Source organism: Papio anubis, chromosome 13 (genome assembly GCF_008728515.1).
Source record: "Papio anubis isolate 15944 chromosome 13, Panubis1.0, whole genome shotgun sequence".
NCBI classification, from domain to species: Eukaryota; Metazoa; Chordata; class Mammalia; order Primates; family Cercopithecidae; genus Papio; species Papio anubis.
In genome coordinates, this window is record NC_044988.1 from 101,086,702 (window position 1) to 101,104,944 (window position 18,243).

General features: G+C 48.5%; 1 protein-coding gene across 1 annotated transcript in view; it reads left to right on the forward strand.

Moving 5' to 3' along the window:
• Positions 1 to 9,728: 9,728 nt before the first annotated feature.
• The window catches only part of PRRC2B (proline rich coiled-coil 2B), a 127,237-nt gene continuing 118,722 nt past the window's right edge, over positions 9,729 to 18,243 (forward strand). The window contains exon 1 of the mRNA XM_031654652.1: positions 9,729 to 9,750. The gene's annotated coding sequence lies outside the window, so the exon portion shown is untranslated. The remainder of the gene's footprint in view (positions 9,751 to 18,243) is intronic.

Here is an 18,243-nt window from a genome sequence, read left to right on the forward strand (position 1 = left end):
TTGAGGTCAGGAGTTCAAGACCAGCCTGGCCAACAGGGTGAAACCTTGCCTCTACTAAGAATGCAAAAATTAGCTGGGCATGGTGGCAGGTGCCTGTAATCCCAGCTACTCAGGAGGCTGAGGTAAGAGAATCACTGGAACTCGGGAGGCGGAGGTTGCAGTGAGCTGAGATCGCACCACTGTACTCCAGCCTGGGCAACAGTGAGACCCTGTCTCAATAAAATAAAATAAAATAAAATAAAATAAAATAAAATAAAATAGGGTAATAATAGTACCTGCTGCAGAGGGTTGTCGTAAGGATTTAATTAACTGATGCATGTAAAGCACCTGCACAGGGCTGGGATGTAAACTCAGAGTGCACTGGCTGTTTGTGTAGTATGAGTTACTATTCATGTTTCAGCATGCATGCCCCTTACTGGTTCTGAAGAACACAGTGGTCTTTGGTTACCAAGATATAAGTAAACAATTCAAGATTACTTTTGGGTGTTCCTATACTGATAAACAATCCTGTGTGTTTTTTTCTCCCTAGATAATTTTAATGATCAGGAATGCTTTTAATGATCTAATTTGGGGCTGGGCATTCATACCTGTAAACCTAGCACTTTGGGAGGCTGAGGTGGGAGGATTGCTTGAGCTTAGGAGTTTGAGACCAGCCTGGGCAATAGTGAGATCCCAGTCTCTACAAACATTTTTTTAAAAATTAGCCTGGCATTGCAGTGTATGCCTGTAGTCCCTGCTACTCAGGAAGCTGCGATGGAAGGATCACTTGAGCCTGGGAGGTTGAGGCTGCAGTGAGCCACTGGTTGTACCACTGCACTGCAGCCTGGGAGAAAGTGAGGCTACGTCTCAAAAAAAAAAAAAAAAATCTGACTTGGGAGTTGTCATGCGCGTCCATAAGAAGAGACCACCAAACAGGCTTTGTGTGAGCAACATGGCTGTTTATTTCACCTGGGTGCAGGCGGGCTGGGTCCGAAAAGAGTCAGCGAAGGGAGATAAGGGTGGGGCTGTTTCATAGGATTTGGGTAGGTAAAGGAAAATTACAGTCAAAGGGGGGTTGTTCTCTGGTGGGCAGGAGTAGGGGTCACAAGGTGCTCGGTGGGGGAGCTTTTTGAGCCAGGATGAGCCAGGAAAAGGAATTTCACAAGATAATATCATCGCTTAAGGCAAGGACCAGCCATTTTCACTTCTTTTGTGGTGGAATGTCATCGGTTAAGGCGGGGCAGGGCATTTTCACTTCTTTTGTGATTCTTCAGTTACTTCAGGCCATCTGGGTGTATACGTGCAAGTCACAGGGGATGCAATGGCTTGGCTTGGGCTCAGAGGCCTGACATTCCTGCCTTCTTTTTTGTCGCCCAGGCTGGAGTGCCGTGGCGCGATCTCGGCTCACTGCAAGCTCCGCCTCCCAGGTTCACGCCATTCTCCTGCCTCAGCCTCCGAGTAGCTGGGACTACAGGCGCCCGCCACCACGCCCGGCTAATTTTTTGTATTTTTAGTAGAGACGGGGTTTCACCGTGTTAGCCAGGATGGTCTCAATCTTCTGACCTCGTGATCCGCCCGCCTCGGCCTCCCAAAGTGCTGGGATTACAGGCGTGAGCCACCGCGCCCGGCCCTGCCTTCTTATATTAATAAGAAAAATAAAACAAAATAATGTGAAAGTGTTGGCACGGCGAAAATTTTTGGGGGGTGGTATGGAGAGAGAATGGGCGATGTTTCTCAGGGCTGCTTCAACCGGGATTAGGGGCGGCGTGGGAACCTAGACTGGGAGAGATTAAGCTGAAGGAAGATTTTGTGGTAAGGGGCCATATTGTGGGGTTGTTAGAAGGAGCATTTGTCATATAGAATGATTGGTGATGGCCTGGATGTGGTTTTGTATGAATTGAAAAACTAAACGGAAGACACAAGGTAAGAGAAGGAGAAAAAACAGGTATTAAAGGACTAAGAATTGGGAGGACCTAGGACATGTAATTAGAGAGTGCTTAAGGAGGCTCAGCATAGCCTTGCTAGCAAAGATTATTTGCTTTAAGAGGGAACTTAGAGTGGCGGTTTGGGATAGCACTAGGAGATATCAGCTGTGATGGCTTGGAGAAACAGTGTAAACTAGCAGTGTAAACATGAGCAGGGCATTTATGAATAGTTGAGAATGGTGAATAGGAGTATGACTAGACAGAAGATAGGAGGGATGACAAGTTTTTTGGGGTGCAGTCCAAGTTGGCCTGGTGTCTGGAATGAGACTGGGACTTAATAAAAAGAAGTGTCCACACAGGAGCTTAAATGGGCTGGAACCTGTAGCATTCCAAGGACAGGCCTGAATTCTGAGAAAGGAAAGTGGTAAAAGTATTGTCTAGTCCTTTTTAAGTTGGTGACTGAGCTTGGTGAGGTGTGTTTTTTAAAGACTATTAGTCCGTTCTACCTTTCCTGAAGATTGAGGAAGGTAAAGGATATAAAAGTTTCACTGAATACTAAGAGCCTGAGAAACTGCTTGGGTGATTTCACTATTAAAGGCTGGTCTGTTTTCAGACTGTATAGAGATAGGAAGGCCAAACTGAGGAATTATGTCTGAAATGACCGCGGTGGCCTTCTCAGACCCTGTGGGAAAGGCCTCTACCCATCCAGTGAAAGTGTCTACCCAGAATAAGAGATATTTTAGTTTTCTGACCTCGGGCATGTGGGTAAAGTCAATTTGCCAGTCCTGGGCAGGGGCAAATCCCAGAGCTTGATGTGTAGGAAAGGGCGGGGGGGTGGGGCGCTGAACAATCCCTGAGGGGTAGTAGAATAGCAGATGGAACACTGAGAAGTGATCTCCTTGAGGATAGATTTCTAGGATGGAAAGGAAATGAGAGGTTCTAATAGGCAGGCTGGTGGCTTGTAACCTACATGGAAGACGTTATGAGATGACGACAGGATAGAATGGGCCTGTGAGGCTGGAAGGAGATATTTTCCTTGGTCTAAGAACCATTTGCCTTGTGTGTGAAGACATTGATAAGTGGACATTTCAGCAGGGGAGTAGGTGGGAGTGGCCGATGTAAAGGAGGAAAACTGACGTGAGGGATAGAAGTTGGAACCCTAGCTGCTTTTTTAGCTAACTTATCAGCATAAGCATTGTCTTGAGCGATGGTTGGGGGAAGAAAATAGATTTTGGAAGTTATGAGAACTGTAGACAGTTGAGCAGTTTGTGATTTTAGGGCCTCTAAAGCAGTGGCAGCCGCTGCGCACAGACATGAGGGCTAGGCTAAAACAGTAAGGTCGTTTGGACAGAAAGGCTACAGGACGCGGTCCTGGCTCTTGTGTAAGAATTCTGTGCGCACTAACCATGCCTAGGAAGGAAAGGAGTTGCTTTGTAGAAGGGATTGGGGTTTGGGAGATTAGCCGGACACAATCAGCATGGAGAGTAAGTGTATTTATGAGAATTATGCCGAGATAGGTAACAGATGAGGAAGAAATTTGGGCTTGACTGAAGTAATGGGGGCTGTCTGTGAAGCCTTGCAGCAGTATAGCCTAGGTAATTTGCTGAGCCTGATGGGTGTCAGGGTCAGTCTAAGTGAAAGCGAAGAGAGGCTGGGATGAAGGGTGTAAAGGAATAGTAAAGAAAGCATGTTTGAGATCCAGAACAAAATACTGGGTTGTGGAGGGAGGTATTGAGGATAGGAGAGTATATGGGTTTGGCGCTATGGGGTGGATAGGCAAGACAATTTGGTTGATAAGGTACAGATCTTGAACTAACCTGTAAGCCTTGTCTGGTTTTAGGACAGGTAAAATGGGGGAATTGTAAGGGGAGTTTACACACAAAGGAGGCTTTGAACGGGGGGAAAAGGCAGCAATGAGGTGTGGCTGTAGCCTAGGAATTGTCAGGGAAGCAGATAATTTAGTTAAAATGTCTTGGCCTAATAAAGGAACTGGGCAGGTGGGGATAACTAAAAAGGAGTGCATAAAAGAATGTTGTCCAAGTTGGCACCAGAGTTGGGGAGTTTTAAGAGGTTTAGAAGCCTGGCCGTCAATACCCACAACAGTTATGGAGACAAGGGAAACAGGCCCTTGAAAAGAAGGTAATGTGGAGTGGGTACCCTCCGTATTGATTAAGAAGGGGACGGACTTGCCCTCCACTGTAAGAGTTACCCAAAGTGTCTGTGATGGTCCAGGAGGCTTCTGAGGTGATGGGGCAGCGTCAATCTTCAGCCGCTAAGCTGAGAAGGTCTGGAAAGGAGTCAGTCAGAGAGCCTTGGGCCAGAGCTCCAGGGGCTCTGGGAGTGGCTGTCAGGCGAGTTGGACAGTCCGATTTCCAGTGGGGTCCCGCACAGATGGGACACAGCTTAGGAGGAATCCCGGGCTGCGGGCATTCCTTGGCCCAGTGGCCAGATTTCCAGCATTTGTAGCAAGTTCTGGAGGAACCCCTGGCAGCTGCGGTTCAGGCATTTGGAAGTTCTTGTGTGCTGGAGATGTGGCTGGGGTTTGTCTCACAGTGGAGGCAAGGAATTGCAACTCAGAAATAAGTTGCTACTTGGCTGTCCTTATTATTGTGCACCTTGAAGGCGAGGCTCATTAAGTCCTGTTGTGGCGTTTGAGGGCCGGAATTTAATTTTTGGAGCTTTATTTAATGTCAGGAGCAGACTGGGTAATAAAATATATATTGAGAATAAGATGGCCTTGTGACCTTTTAGGGTCTAGGGCTGAAAAGTATCTCAGGGTTGCTGTTAAACAGGCCATGAACTGGGCTAAGTTTTGTTTTTTTTTTATAAATATTTGGTGAAAAAGAGCCTAAACGCTAACTGATTTAGGAGGGGTCGGATAAAGAAAAAGGAACATTAATCTTGACTATGCCTTTAGCTCTAGCCACTTTAAGAGGAAATTGCTGGACAGATGGGGGAGGGCTAGTCACAGAATGAAACTGTAAGCCAGACCGGGTGTGAGGAGGGGAGGTGATAAAAGGATTATAGGGTGGGGGAGCGGAGGCTGAGGAAAAATTGGGACCTAGCTTGGCCTGGTGAGGAGGACAGAGGTCAGATGGGTCTGTAGAAAAGGATGATTTTTTTTTTTTTTTTTTTTTTTTTGAGACGGAGTCTCGCTCTGTAGCCCAGGCTAGAGTGCAGTGGCCGGATCTCAGCTCACTATAAGCTCCGCCTCCCGGGTTCACGCCATTCTCCAGCCTCAGCCTCCCGAGTAGCTGGGACTACAGGCGCCCGCCACCTCGCCCGGCTAGTTTTTTTTGTATTTCTTAGTAGAGACAGGGTTTCACCGTGTTAGCCAGGATGGTCTCGATCTCCTGACCTCGTGATCCGCCCGTCTCGGCCTCCCAAAGTGCTGGGATTACAGGCTTGAGCCACCGCGCCCGGCCGAAAAGGATGATTTTTAGAAAGACTCAGCGAGGCTTGGGGTTGGGACTGAGGGGACAGGCGGGAGGGAAAAAAGGAAGATTTGGGACGAGTTGCATTGGGAACAGTGACTAGGGAGGGACCAATGTGTAAAAGAATGCCTGGACGTCAGGCACCTCAGACCGTTTGCCCATTTTACGACAAGAATTATTTAGATCTTGTAGGTTGGAAAAATCGAAAGTGCCATTTTCTGGCTATTTGGAACTACTGTCGAGTTTGTATTGGGGTTAAGCGGCATTGTAGAAGAAAATAAGGCATTTAGGTTTTAGATCAGGTGTGAGTTGAAAAAGTTTTAAGTTCTTGAGAACACAGGCTAAGGGAGAAGGAGGAATGGAGGGTGGAAGGCTGCCCATAGTGAAGGAGGCAAGCCCAGAGAAAAGAAAGAGTAGAGACACGGAGAGAAGGAGTTTGGGGGTTCCTGCCCTCCAGAAAAGCGGGAAAGGGATCGGGGCACGGAACTAAGGGATTGGGGTGCAAAAATAAGAGGTCAGGGTGCAAAAATAAGAGGGGGCACAAAAATAAGAGGGGCACAAAAAATAAGAGGGGCACAAAAAGTAAGAGGTCGGGGTACTTGCCCCTCCCCCAGAAAAGCAAAGAAGGGGTAGAAACAGAGAGAAGGGGTCAGGGTGCTTGCCCCTCCCCCAGAAAAGCAAAGAGGTAGAGACAGGGAGGATAGGGGTTGGGGTGCTTGCCCCTCCCCCAGAAAAGCAGGACTTGCCGCTTAGGGTGAAGGACCAAGGCAGGCGTCCCCACAGCGTGGTCAGACACCCCTGAAACGTGGGTGAGTAATCAGAGAGGCATCCCTGCAATGATTAAACCCCAAGGGAAGGCTGCCTTCCCCAGTCCGTGACCAGCGCCGGCGTTTTGGGTCCACGGATAAAACGTGTCTCCTTTGTCTCTACCAGAAAATGAAAGGAATTGGAATTAAGAGAAGGGAGAGACTGAAGAGTGGTGCCAAGATTGAAAGGAGAAAGAGGTCGAGGGATAGTGAGAGAGGTTGGAGAAGAGAGTAAAAAAGGGGGCACTTACCTGATTTAAAATTGGTGAGATGTGCCTAGGGCTGGTTGGTCTGAGGACCAGAGGTCATAGGTGGCTCTTTCTCACGGAGCAAAGAGCAGGAGGACAGGGGATTGATCTCCCAAGGGAGGTCCCCTGATCCGAGTCACGGCACCAAAATGTCATGCGCGTCCATGTGAAGAGACCACCAAACAAGCTTTGTGTGAGCAACATGGCTGTTTATTTTACCTGGGTGCAGGCGGGCTGAGTCCGAAAAGAGAGTCAGCAAAGGGAGATTAAGGGTGGGGCTGTTTCATAGGATTTGGGTAGGTAAAGGAAAATTACGGTCAAAGGGGTTTGTTCTCTGGCAGGCAGGAGTGGGGGTCACAAGGTGCTCAGTTGGGGAGCCAGGGAAAGGAATTTCACAAGATAATATCATCGCTTAAGGCAAGGACCGGCCATTTTCACTTTTTTTTTTTTTTTTTGGGACAGAGTCTCGCTCTGTCACTCAGGCTGGAGTGCAGTGGTCGGATCTCGGCTCACTGCAAGCTCCGCCTCCCAGGTTTACGCCATTCTCCTGCCTCAGCCTCCCAAGTAGCTGGGACTACAGGTGCCCGCCACCTCGCCTGGCTAGTTTTTTTGTATTTTTTAGTAGAGACGGAGTTTCACCGTGTTAGCCAGGATGGTCTTGATCTTCTGACCTTGTGATCTGCCCGTCTAGGCCTCCCAAAGTGCTGGGATTACAGGCTTGAGCCACCGTGCCTGGCCCATTTTCACTTCTTTTGTGGTGGAATGTCATCAGTTAAGGCGAGGCAGGGCATTTGCACTTCTTTTGTGATTCTTCAGTTACTTCAGGCCATCTGGGCTTATACGTGCAAGTCACAGGGGATGCAATGGCTTGGCTTGGGCTCAGAGGCCTGACAGGAGTATTTTCTTTTTTTTTTTTTTTTTTGAGACAGAGTCTCGCTCTTTCGCCCAGGCTGGAATACAGTGACACGATCCCTGCTCACTGCAACCTCCACCTCCTCAGCCTTCTGACTAGCTGGAATTACTGGTGCATGCCACCACGCCTGGCTAATTTTTGTATTTTTAGTAGAGACAAGGTTTTACCGCGTTGGTCAGGCTGGTCTCAAACACCTGACCTCGTGATCCGCCCGCCTTGGCCTCCCAAAGGGCGGATTACAGGCATGAGCCACCGCGCCCAGCCGGATGTATTTTCAAAACAACTCTAAAGCAGAATGCTGTTCAAGTCACCTAATTTCTGCCTCATATGGTGTCTCTTTATATGCATAAGCCTCACTGTTTCCATGGGTCCCTTGGAAATACTATCACGAAGGTGATTGGCTGATGGACTTCATCTTTTGGGATCATTATATACTTCTGGTGGCATGTTACCCTTGTTTAACAAGCCCAAGAGGCGCTGCTTGCAGAGATTTTCACTAGACAGGATCGTCAGTGTCAGCTTATTAAATATAAACAAGTGGCATCAGAAATAAGATCTACCATTATCCTTTCCCATTTTTCTGATAACATGGAAATTTTGCCCAGTTTTCAGGCTATTGCCATTCTTGCCACCGCCTAGCTTTACAATCACACCAGAAAGCACAGCATGACTGAGAATTCGAATAAACCTTCCAAAAATCTTCTCTCCGAAAGTGAACTGGATCTCTCTTGGGCCTCATACACCTCACAGATAACAAACCTTCATCCAGAAAAACGTTTAGCTCTTTGTTATGAATTTTTTGCGAGTCTTCCATTTAACTTCTTCAACAACTTCACAATGATCTTTGCAGATAGGCTCATTCCCACAGAGGTTCCTTCGAGGAGGGAGTTTTGGGTTTTGTTATTTTTCCCCCACAGACCAAAAGCTACAGAAATGAGAGGCCATGGCCGGGCGCGGTGGCTCACGCCTGTAATCCCAGCACTTTGGGAGGCCGAGGCAGGCGGATCACCAGGTCAGGAGATCGAGACCATCCTGGTTAACACGGTGAAACCCCGTCTCTACTAAAAATACAAAAAAATTATCCGGGTGTGGTGGTGGGCACCCGCAGTCCCAGCTACTCGGGAGGCTGAGGCAGGAGAATGGCATGAACCCAGGAGGCGGAGCTTGCAGTGAGCCAAGATCGCGTCACTGCACTCCACCCTGGGTGACAGAGTGAGACTGTCTCAAAAAAAAAAAAAAAGAAATGAGAGGCCATGCACCAATTTTTGCTGGTCACAGTTCCGGATCCTTTTCCGTTGACCAAATGTCCTCAATTCCCCCACATGGCTCTGGAGATGGGTTTGTAAACCGAGAGACCCCGCTGTCAGCAATTAGCTTCCCTCCCCCACCGCTGCCGCCAAGATGGAGTCTCACTTTGTCGCCCAGGCTGGAGTGCACTGGCGGAATCTCAGCTCACTGCAACCTCCGCCTCCCGGGGTCAAGCAATTCTCCTGCTTTAGCCTCCCAAGTAGCTGGGTTTACAGGCGTGCGCCACCACGCCCGGCTAATTTTTGTATTTTTAGTAGAGACGAGGCTTCACCATGTAGGCCAGGCTGGTCTCGAACTGCTGACCTCGTGATCCACCGGCCTAGGCCTCCCAAAGTGTTGGGTTACAGGCGTGAGCCAACGCGCCCGGCCTTTAGCACTTAGCTTTTTGATTTTTTTCTTCCCTTTGCTCATAAACATCTACAAGCAGATCACTGCTCTGCTGCGGAAGCGCCACCTGCCCCGACAGACTCAAGTTTGTGTACTGCCGCTGATGGGTGTGTCCATTTGCTTTCGGAGAAGTCTCCAGGTCTAGGTTCCGAATTCGGCTGCAAGCTGGGGACCTTACTGGGGGCCCTATGCACAGACCACGGCGTCTGGCTTCCTCTCAATCTCCCCCACCAACGCTCCCGTCAGCATCTTGGACGGTCTTTCCCGGGACAGAGGCCACCACCCCGCCAAGGCTGGCCCTCCGCCCTCGAGCCGGACTGTCGCTGTCTCGGATCGCCTCGCACTACCCGACACATGGAGCGGGGATGCGCGCGGCAGGACCCTGCGGGAGTCAACTGCCAGCGTCTCAGCCTAGCTGACGTGAAGTTAGTCAAAACCCATGGCGCTATTTCGGCCAGTCGGAGCTGGCCAATGGATGAGAGGCAGCTACTTCATGCAATCACGTCCGTCCGATGGCCCGCAGGTCGCCCAATCGCAAAACGATGCAGCCAAAGTCGCTTCCGGAAGACGCAGGGAAGGCGGGGAATAGGGAAGGGGTGTGGCCACAGGCCCCGCCTTCCGCTCTGGGCAGCTGCGGTTCTGGGCGTGCGTGAGGGAGGGTGGGTGCTGAAGGTGGAGGCGGCACCCACGCCAGGTGAGCAGACGTTCTTTTGGGTGGCTCTTTTACGATCGCTCGGCTACAAAGAGAAGGTAAATGTTTGAGATAATGGATATTTCAGTCACCTTGATTCGTTCTTTACACATTGTATGCATGCATCAAAATAACATGTACCCCCTCAAATAAGTACTATTATCAATTTAAAAAATACCTAAGAAAACCACTCGTCCACACTGTGAGTTAGTGTGGTTAAAACTAAACACACTGTGGCTGGTGCGGTGGCTCACGCCTGTAATCCCAGCACTTTGGGAGGCGAGGTGGGTGGATCACCTTCCGAGGTTAGGAGTTCGAGACCAACCTGACCAAGATGGGGAAACCTCACCTCTGCTAAAAATGCAAAATTCAAAATTAGCTGGGTGTGGTGGTGGCGCCTGTAATCCCAGCTACTCGGGAGGCTGAGGCAGGAGAATCACTTGAACCTGGGAGGTGGAGATTGCAGTGAACCAAGATCACGCCATTACACTCCAGCCTGGGTGACAGGGCGAGCCTCTGTCTCAAAACAAAAACAAAAGCAAAAAATGAAAAAAAAAAAAACCACTAAACACACTTCACTGATTCACGTATCCAAGACTTGCAGGTGATGCCTTCTGTTTATATTTATCTGTATTCTAAAAAAAGAAAAAAGTCAGAACGATATTAAATTTTGCTAACATGTATTACACAGATTGAACCCACTAGGCGTCAGTCTGTATAATGCATATTAACCTCGCTCCCTTTTTTTTTTTTTTTTTTTGAGACAGAGTCTCACTTCATCCCTCAGGCTGGAGTGCAGTGGCGTGATCTCAGCTCACTGCAACCTCTGCCTCCCGGGTTCAAGTGATTCTCCTGCCTCAGCCTCCTGAGTAGCTGGGATTAGAGGCATGCGCCACCATGTCCAGCTAATTTTTGTATTTTTAGTTGAGACAGGGTTTTCTCCATGTTGGCCAGGCTAGTCTCGAACTCCTGACTTCAGGTGATCTGCCCACCTTGGCCTCCCAAAGTGCTGGAATTACAGGCGTGAGCCACCATGCCCAGTTGATTTTTTTTTTTAGATTACAGATAAATGTAAATAGAAGGATCATATTTCCCGCACACATTCCAGTGGACCAGCTTGCACCTTCCCCAGGGTACCACTGCCTCTCTTAGGAGACTCTGCCCCACAACACTTCAGTTTATTGTTTGTAGAGAGGTAGAAGCTGGGCAATTAATGTATAGGTAGATGGGAGACAGACTACCCAGGTTTGAGTCCTGTCCCTTCCATATACATGCTGAGTGACCTCAAGTCATGTAACTTCTCTGTGTAATTTCCTCATCTTCAAAATAAGGTCATTGGCCAGGCGCTGTGGCTCACACCTGTAATCCCAGCATTTTGGGAGGCCGAGGCAGGTGGATCACAAGGTCAGGAGTTTGAGACCAGCCAGACCAACATGGTGAAACCCTGTCTCTACTAAAAATACAAAAATTAGCCGGGCGTGGTGGCATGCACCTGTAATCCCAGCTACTCGGGAGGCTGAGGCAGGAAAATTGCTTGAATCCCGGAGGCGAAGGTTGCAGTGAGTTGAGATTGCGCCATTGTACTCTAGCCTGGGTGACAGAGCAAAACTCTGTCTCCAAAAAAAAAAAAAGGCATTAACAATAGCTGTCTGGCAGGGTTTTGTGAGGATTAGATGAGTTGTGCCGAAGAATTTCTGAATAATGTGTAATCCATAATCTGCACTTAATAAATGATGCTGTTGAGGAATGGGTGTTGTCTCAGAGCAGGTAAGACTCCCCATGTTATCTGTCCTTATTTCATTGTCTGCCACAGGCTTTTGGGGTCGAAGGAACTTGTCCCGTTGGACCTGCGAGCGCACCTTTTACCTTATAAAATTCCTAAACTTTCTGAGACTCAGTCTCACTCACTCTGTAAATGAGAACTGATGTTAAGGATGAAATTAGGCTGGGCATGGCTCCGTCTGTAATCCAGCACTTTGGGAGGAGCGAGGCAGAGGCGGATGCTGCAGGGTGTTCAAGACCAGCCTGAGGTCAGGAGTTCAAGACCAACCTGGCCAATGTGGTGAAACCCCATCTAAAAATACAAGAAATTAGTCGTGCATGGGCGAGGCCTTGGTGGCTCAACCTGTAATCCCAGCACTTTGGGGAGGCAGTAGGGTGGATCAGTCCAGGAGATCGAGACTATACAGCTACCATGGTGAGACCCAGCCCTCTACTAAAATACAAAAAACTAGCGGAGGCGTGGTGGTGAGGCCTGTAGTCTCAGCTTCTTGGGAGGCTGAGAAGCGGGAGAATGGCGTGAACCAGGAGGCGGGCTTACAGTGAGCGAGATCCGCGCCACTGCCTCCCAACCCACAGGAGACACACAGCTGAGACTCGTCTCAAAAAAAAAAAAAAAAAAAAAAAAAAAGAAATTAGTAAATTGCATGGTAGCAGAAGTGCCTGTCATCAGCTACTCGGGAGGCTGAGGCAGGAGAATCACTTGAACCTGGGAGGCAGAAGGTTGCAGTGAGCTGAGATCGTGCACCACTGCACTCCAGCCTGAGCAACAGGTGAGACTGTCTCAAAAAAAAAAAAAAAGGCTGGGCATGGTAGCTCACATCTGTAATCCCAGCACTTTGGAAGGCTGAGGCAGAGGATCATCATCTGAGGTCCGGAATTCAAGACCAACCTGACCAACATGGTGAAAACACTGTCTCTACTAAAATACAAAACAGCCGGTAGCGTGGCTCAAACCTGTATGTCCCAGCACTGGGAGGCGAGATGGGGCGGATCACGAGGGTCCAGAGTCGGGACCATCCTGGCTAACAGTGAAAACCCGTCTCTACTAAGAAATACAAAAATAGCGGGCAGTGCTTGGCGCCTGTAGTCCCAGCTGCTGGAGAGCTGAGGCGGAGAATGATAAAGCGTGAACCAGGCCGGAGCTTGCAGTGAGCTGAGATCAAGCCCTGCACTTAGCCTGTAGGCTGACAATGTGAGACTCCGTCTCAAAAACAATCAGCCAGGTGTGGTGGCACGCGCCTGTAATCCCAGCTAATCGGGAGGCTGAGGCAGGAGAATTCCTTGAACCCGAGAGATGGAGGTTGCAGTGAGCGGAGATCGCACCAATGCACTCCAGCCTGGGTGACAGAGCGAGAGTCCGTCTCCAAAAAAAAAAAAGAAGAGGGCTGGTACCATGATGGCAGTTTGGAGGTAGACACCCACAGGGAAGGGTTCTTAAAGGAGGATGTCCAAGATGAGTCCTGAGGGTTGAGTAGGATTCACCTGTGCCAAATGGGAAGAGTTTCTTCCAGGCAGAAGAGGGTACCAAGGCCTGGAGCTGGGGGAAAGCCGAGTGTCTAGAAAGGGAGGAGGTGAGAAATGACATCTGGAGAGGCAAGTAGAAGGCGGATTGTATTCCAAAATGCCAAGGAGCTCTGCTGGAGGCACTAATGAAGACCTGGCACAACTGGTAGCTGGTATTTCACTAGTTAATTTCTCCTCTGAAAAGAATGGGAGAGAGCACAGGAGAGTTCAGCTCACCCTCCCAGGGCTGGGATGGACGCTGAGCACCTGGGAAAAGCTGCTAGTCACAGCCCTTGGGGAACTTTTGCAGGTGGGGACCTGACCTGTGGGGACATAGTACAAGGAAGCCCAATTATCTCATTATTATTGGTGCATTTTAGATTCCACACCTGGCCCCCAATGGCATGTCATTCCCCCTCTGGCTATGGTCCTCCTCTGGGAGGCTGGAGACCTGTGGCATAGGAGCACCCCCTGCCTTTGTGAGAACGGGCCTGCCAGCATTTTTTTTTTTTTTTTTTTGAGACAGAGTTTCACTCTTGTCATCCAGGCTGGAATGCAATGGTGCAATCTCCACTCACTGCAACCTCTGCCTCGTGGGTTCAAGCAATTCTCCTGCTTCCGCCTCCCGAGTAGCTGGGATTGTAGGCGCCAACCACCATGCCTGGCTAATTTTTGTATTTTTAGTAGGGACGGACTATCACCATGTTGGCCAGGCTGGTCTGTAACTCCTGACCTCAAGTGATCCGCCCACCTTGGCCTCCCAAAGTGTTGGGATTACAGGCGTGAGCCACTGCCCCTGCCTAAATAAAAAAGAATTTCAGTAGAGATAGGCTCTCACATGCTCGCTTCGGCAGCATATATACTAAAATTGGACATAGGCTCTCACTATGTTGCCCAGGCTGGTCTTGAACTCTTTCCTTCAAGGGATCCTTCACCTTGGCCTCCCAAAGTGCTAGGATTACAGGCGTGAGCCACTGAGCCCAGCCTTGAATATTTTTAGTGGTGTGTGGTAAAATACACATACAATTTACCGTTTTAACGACTTTGATGAGTCCACATCAGTGACATTTAATACATTCAGTGTTGTGCAGGCATTACCTCTCCCTAGTTCCAGAATTGTTTTATCATCCCAAAAGGAAACTCGATATGAATTAAGCAGTCGCTCTCCATCCCTGCTTCTCAGTCTCTCGCAATCAGTGATCTGCTTTTTGTCTCTGTGAATTTGCCTATTCTGGGCATTTTGGGTGGTTTTGTTTTTGTTTTTTAAATTGAGATAGAGTCTTACTCTGTCGCCTAGGCTGAAGTACAGTGGTGTGATTTTTGGCCCACTGCAAATTCTGCCTCCCATGTTCAAGTGATTCTCCTGTGTCAACCTCCTGAGTAGCTGGGACTACGGGTGCCCCTCACCACACCCGGCTAATTTTTGTATTTTTAGTAGAGACGAGGTGTTACCATATTGGCCAGGCTGGTCTTGAACTCCTGACCTCAAGTGATCTGGCCACCTTGGCCTTCCAACGTGCTGGGATTACAGGCGTAAGCCACCGTGCCTGACCTTTTTTTAAAAATTATTTTTGCAACCTAATACAGGATGGACATTTCGTACAAAGGGAATCTTGCAATACATAGCCTTTTGTGTTTGACTTCTTTCCCTTAGCATAACGTCTTTGAGCTTCATCCGTGTGGTACCATGTGTCAGCACTTCTTTCCTTGTGTCTATCCATTCATCAGCTGATGGAATTTGGGGTTGTTTCTGCCTTTGGCTATTGTGAATAATGCTGATATGAACGTTCGTGTATACTTTTTTGTTTGAACATCTGTTTTCAATGTGTTGGGGTATATATCCAGGAGTAGAATTTCTGGGTCATACGAGAATTCTGCGTTTAATTCTGAGAAACCACTAAACTCTTTTCCACAGCAGCTGCACCATTTTACATTTCTACCAACAATGTATGAATGTTCCAGTATCTCCGTATCTTTGTCAACACTTGTTATTTTCCATTTTTTTGGATGATGGCCATGCTAGTGGGTATGAAGTTGTATCTCATAGTGGTTTTGATTTGCATTTCCCTGCTGGCTGGTGATGTTGAGCATCTTTTCACGTGCTTACTGGCCATGTGTATATCTTCTTTGAAGAAATACCTATTCAAGTCCTTGGCCTATTTTTTTTTTCCATTGGGTCGTTTGCCTTTTTGTTTTTGAGTTGTAAGAGTTTTATATATATATACACACACACACACACGCACGCACGCATACATACACACATATATACACATACATATACAGATATACACATATACATATATACACATATATACGTATATACACACATATATACCTATATACACATATATACACACACATACATACATATATATGTGTGTGTGTATATATATAATTATTATTTTTTTGAGATGGAATCTCACTCTGTTGCCCAGGCTGGAGTGCAGTGGTACGATCTCGGCTTACTGCAACCTCTGCCTCCTGAGTTTGAGCAGTTCTCCTGCCTCAGCCTCCCAAGCAGCTGGGACTACAGGCGTGCGCCACCACGCCCAGCTAATTTTGTATTTTTAGTAGAGACGGGGTTTCACCATATTGGCCAGGCTGGTCTCAGAACTCCTGACCTTGTGATCCACCCGCCTCTCAAAGCGATGGGATTACAGGTGTGAGCCACCGCTCCTGGTCAAGTTATATATTCTAAGTCATGTGTGGTGGTGCTTAGACTATATAGATGGTGCTCCAAGTAGTCTCAGCTACTAGGGAGGCTGAGGTGGGAGGACTGCTTGAGCCCAGGAGTTGGAGGCTGCAGTGAGCTATGATCCCACCACAGCACTCCAACCTGGGTGACAAAGTGAGATTTTCTCTAAAACATAAATAAAAATCTTAATAAAAGAGTTCTTAGGCTGGGCACGGTGGCTCACACCTGTAATCCCAGCACTTTGGGAGGCTGAGGGGGGCAGATCACCTGAGGTCAGGATTTCGAGACCAGCCTAGGCAACATGGTGAAACCTTATCACTACTAAAAATACAAAAACTTAGCTGGGCGTGGTGGTGCGCATCTGTAATCCCAGCTACTTGGGAGGCTGAGGCAGGAGAATCCCTTGAACCTGGGAGACGGAGGTTGCAGTGAGCTGAGATTGTGCCTTTGTACTCCAGCCTGCAAAACAGAGCAAAAACTCCATCTCAAAAAAGAAAACAAACAAAAAAAAAGGCCGGGCGCGGTGGCTCACGCCTGTAATCCCAGCACCTTGGAGGCCGACGTGGGCGAATTACGAGGTCAGGAGTTCGAGACAAGCCTGGCCAACATGGTGAAATCCCGTCTCTACTAAAAATACAAAAAATTAGCTGGGCGTTGTAGTAGGCGCCTGTCATCCTGGCTACTCTGGAGGCTGAGGCAGGAGAACCGCTTGAACCCAGGAGGCAGAAGTTACAGTGAGCCAAGGTCACCCTACTGCACTCCAGCCCGGGTGACAGTGTGAGATTCTGTCTCCAAAAAAAAAAAAAAAAAAAAAGTTATTTGTATATTCTGAGAACTACTAGACCCTTCTCAGACATATGGTGTACATATATTTTCTCCCTCTCTGTGGGTCCTTGTCTCACTTTTTTGACATCACGTTAGAGTTTGAGATCTATTTCTCCAGGGCCTACACTTCCGAGATACCGGCCTACACTATCTAGGGCAAGACTCGATTACTAAATTCTGCTACCAATGACCCTTCTTCATCCTACCCTTATCCTACCACCTCTACCTCACATGTCAGCTTCACTAGTTGCTGTGTCTTCCTGGGTCTCCATGTTGAGGAATATTCTGAAGCGGTTGAGCAGGAAGAGGACTGTGGTTTGGGAATGCCGCCATGGGCACTGAAAGGGAGCAGGTGGGATGGCTTCCTGGTACTTGGCCATTCCTGTTCTTTATTTGGGAGGCTCCTTCGAGAGCTGCCTCTTTTTTCTTTTCCTTTCCTTCCCCAAAGTCAACCCTTCAATAGTTCTTCATTGCTTATACTCAGCCAGAGTTTCCAAGTTTTAGTTCTTTTTTTTTTTTTTGTGAGACGGAATCTTGCTTTGTACCCCAGGCTGGAGTGCAATGGCGTGATCTTGGCTCACTGCAACCTCCGCCTCCCGGGTTCACGCCATTCTCCTGCCTCAGCCTCCCGAGTAGCTGGGACTACAGGCGCTCAGCACCACGCCTGGCCAATTTTGTGTATTTTTAGTAGAGACAGGGTTTCACCATGTTAGCCAGGATGGTCTCGATCTCCTGACCTTGTGATCTGCCTGCCTCAGCCTCCCAAAGTGCTGGGATTACAGGCGTGAGCCACTGCACCCGGCCAGTTCTTTTTTTATATTTGTTATTTTTATTATTTATTTTTTGGGACAGTTTTGCTCTGTCGCCCAGGCTGGAGTGCAGTTGCGTGATCTCGGCTCACTGCAACCTCTGCTTCCCAGGTTCAAGCGATTCTTGTGCCTCAGCCTCCCGTGTCACTGCGACTACAGGCACGTGCCATCACGCCTGGCTAATTTTTGTACTTTTAGTAGAGACCGGGTTTCACCATGTGGGCCAGGCTTGTCTTGAACTCCTGGCCTCAAGTGATCTCCCTGCCTTGGCCTTCCAGAGTTTCCAATTTATTTATTTATTTAGTTTTGGAAACGGAGTCTTGCTCTGTCCCTCAGGCTGGAGTGCAGTGGTGCCATCTCGGCTCACTGCATCCTCTGCCTCCTTGGTTCAAGCAATTCTCCTGCCCAAGTAGCTGGGATTACAGGCATCCACCACTACGCCTGGCTAATTTTTGTATTTTCAGTAGAGACGGGGTTTCACTATGTTGGTCAGGATGGTCTCAAACTCCTGACTTCAGGCGATCCACCCTCCTCTGCCTCCCAAAGTGCTAGGATTACAGACGTGAGCCACCAAGCCCAACCAGATTTTCCAAGTTGTAAATCTTACCCTTATTTCTTCTTTTATTCCCCAGTCTCTGGTCTTTGCCTCCTCTCTTCCTCCAGTGTCTGGTGGGAAATGGAGGGCAACATTTTAAGGACTGGCTGTGGTTTGAAGAGAGGGTGCCGGGGTCCCAGGGAGCCCCTGTATCGCTGAGCCCCTCAGAGGAGACTTGCTTTTAGCCTGTGTGTGTGTCCACTGCTGAGGCTCAGATGTCCGTCCCTGCTGTGAGCTTCTGGGTCTACACAGGGGCCCCCTGCTGCTGGTCCAGACCCAGTGTTGTATTTTTAGCTCCAGGCCTCCATTCCTTTTTTTTTTTTTTTTGGAGACAGTCTTGCTC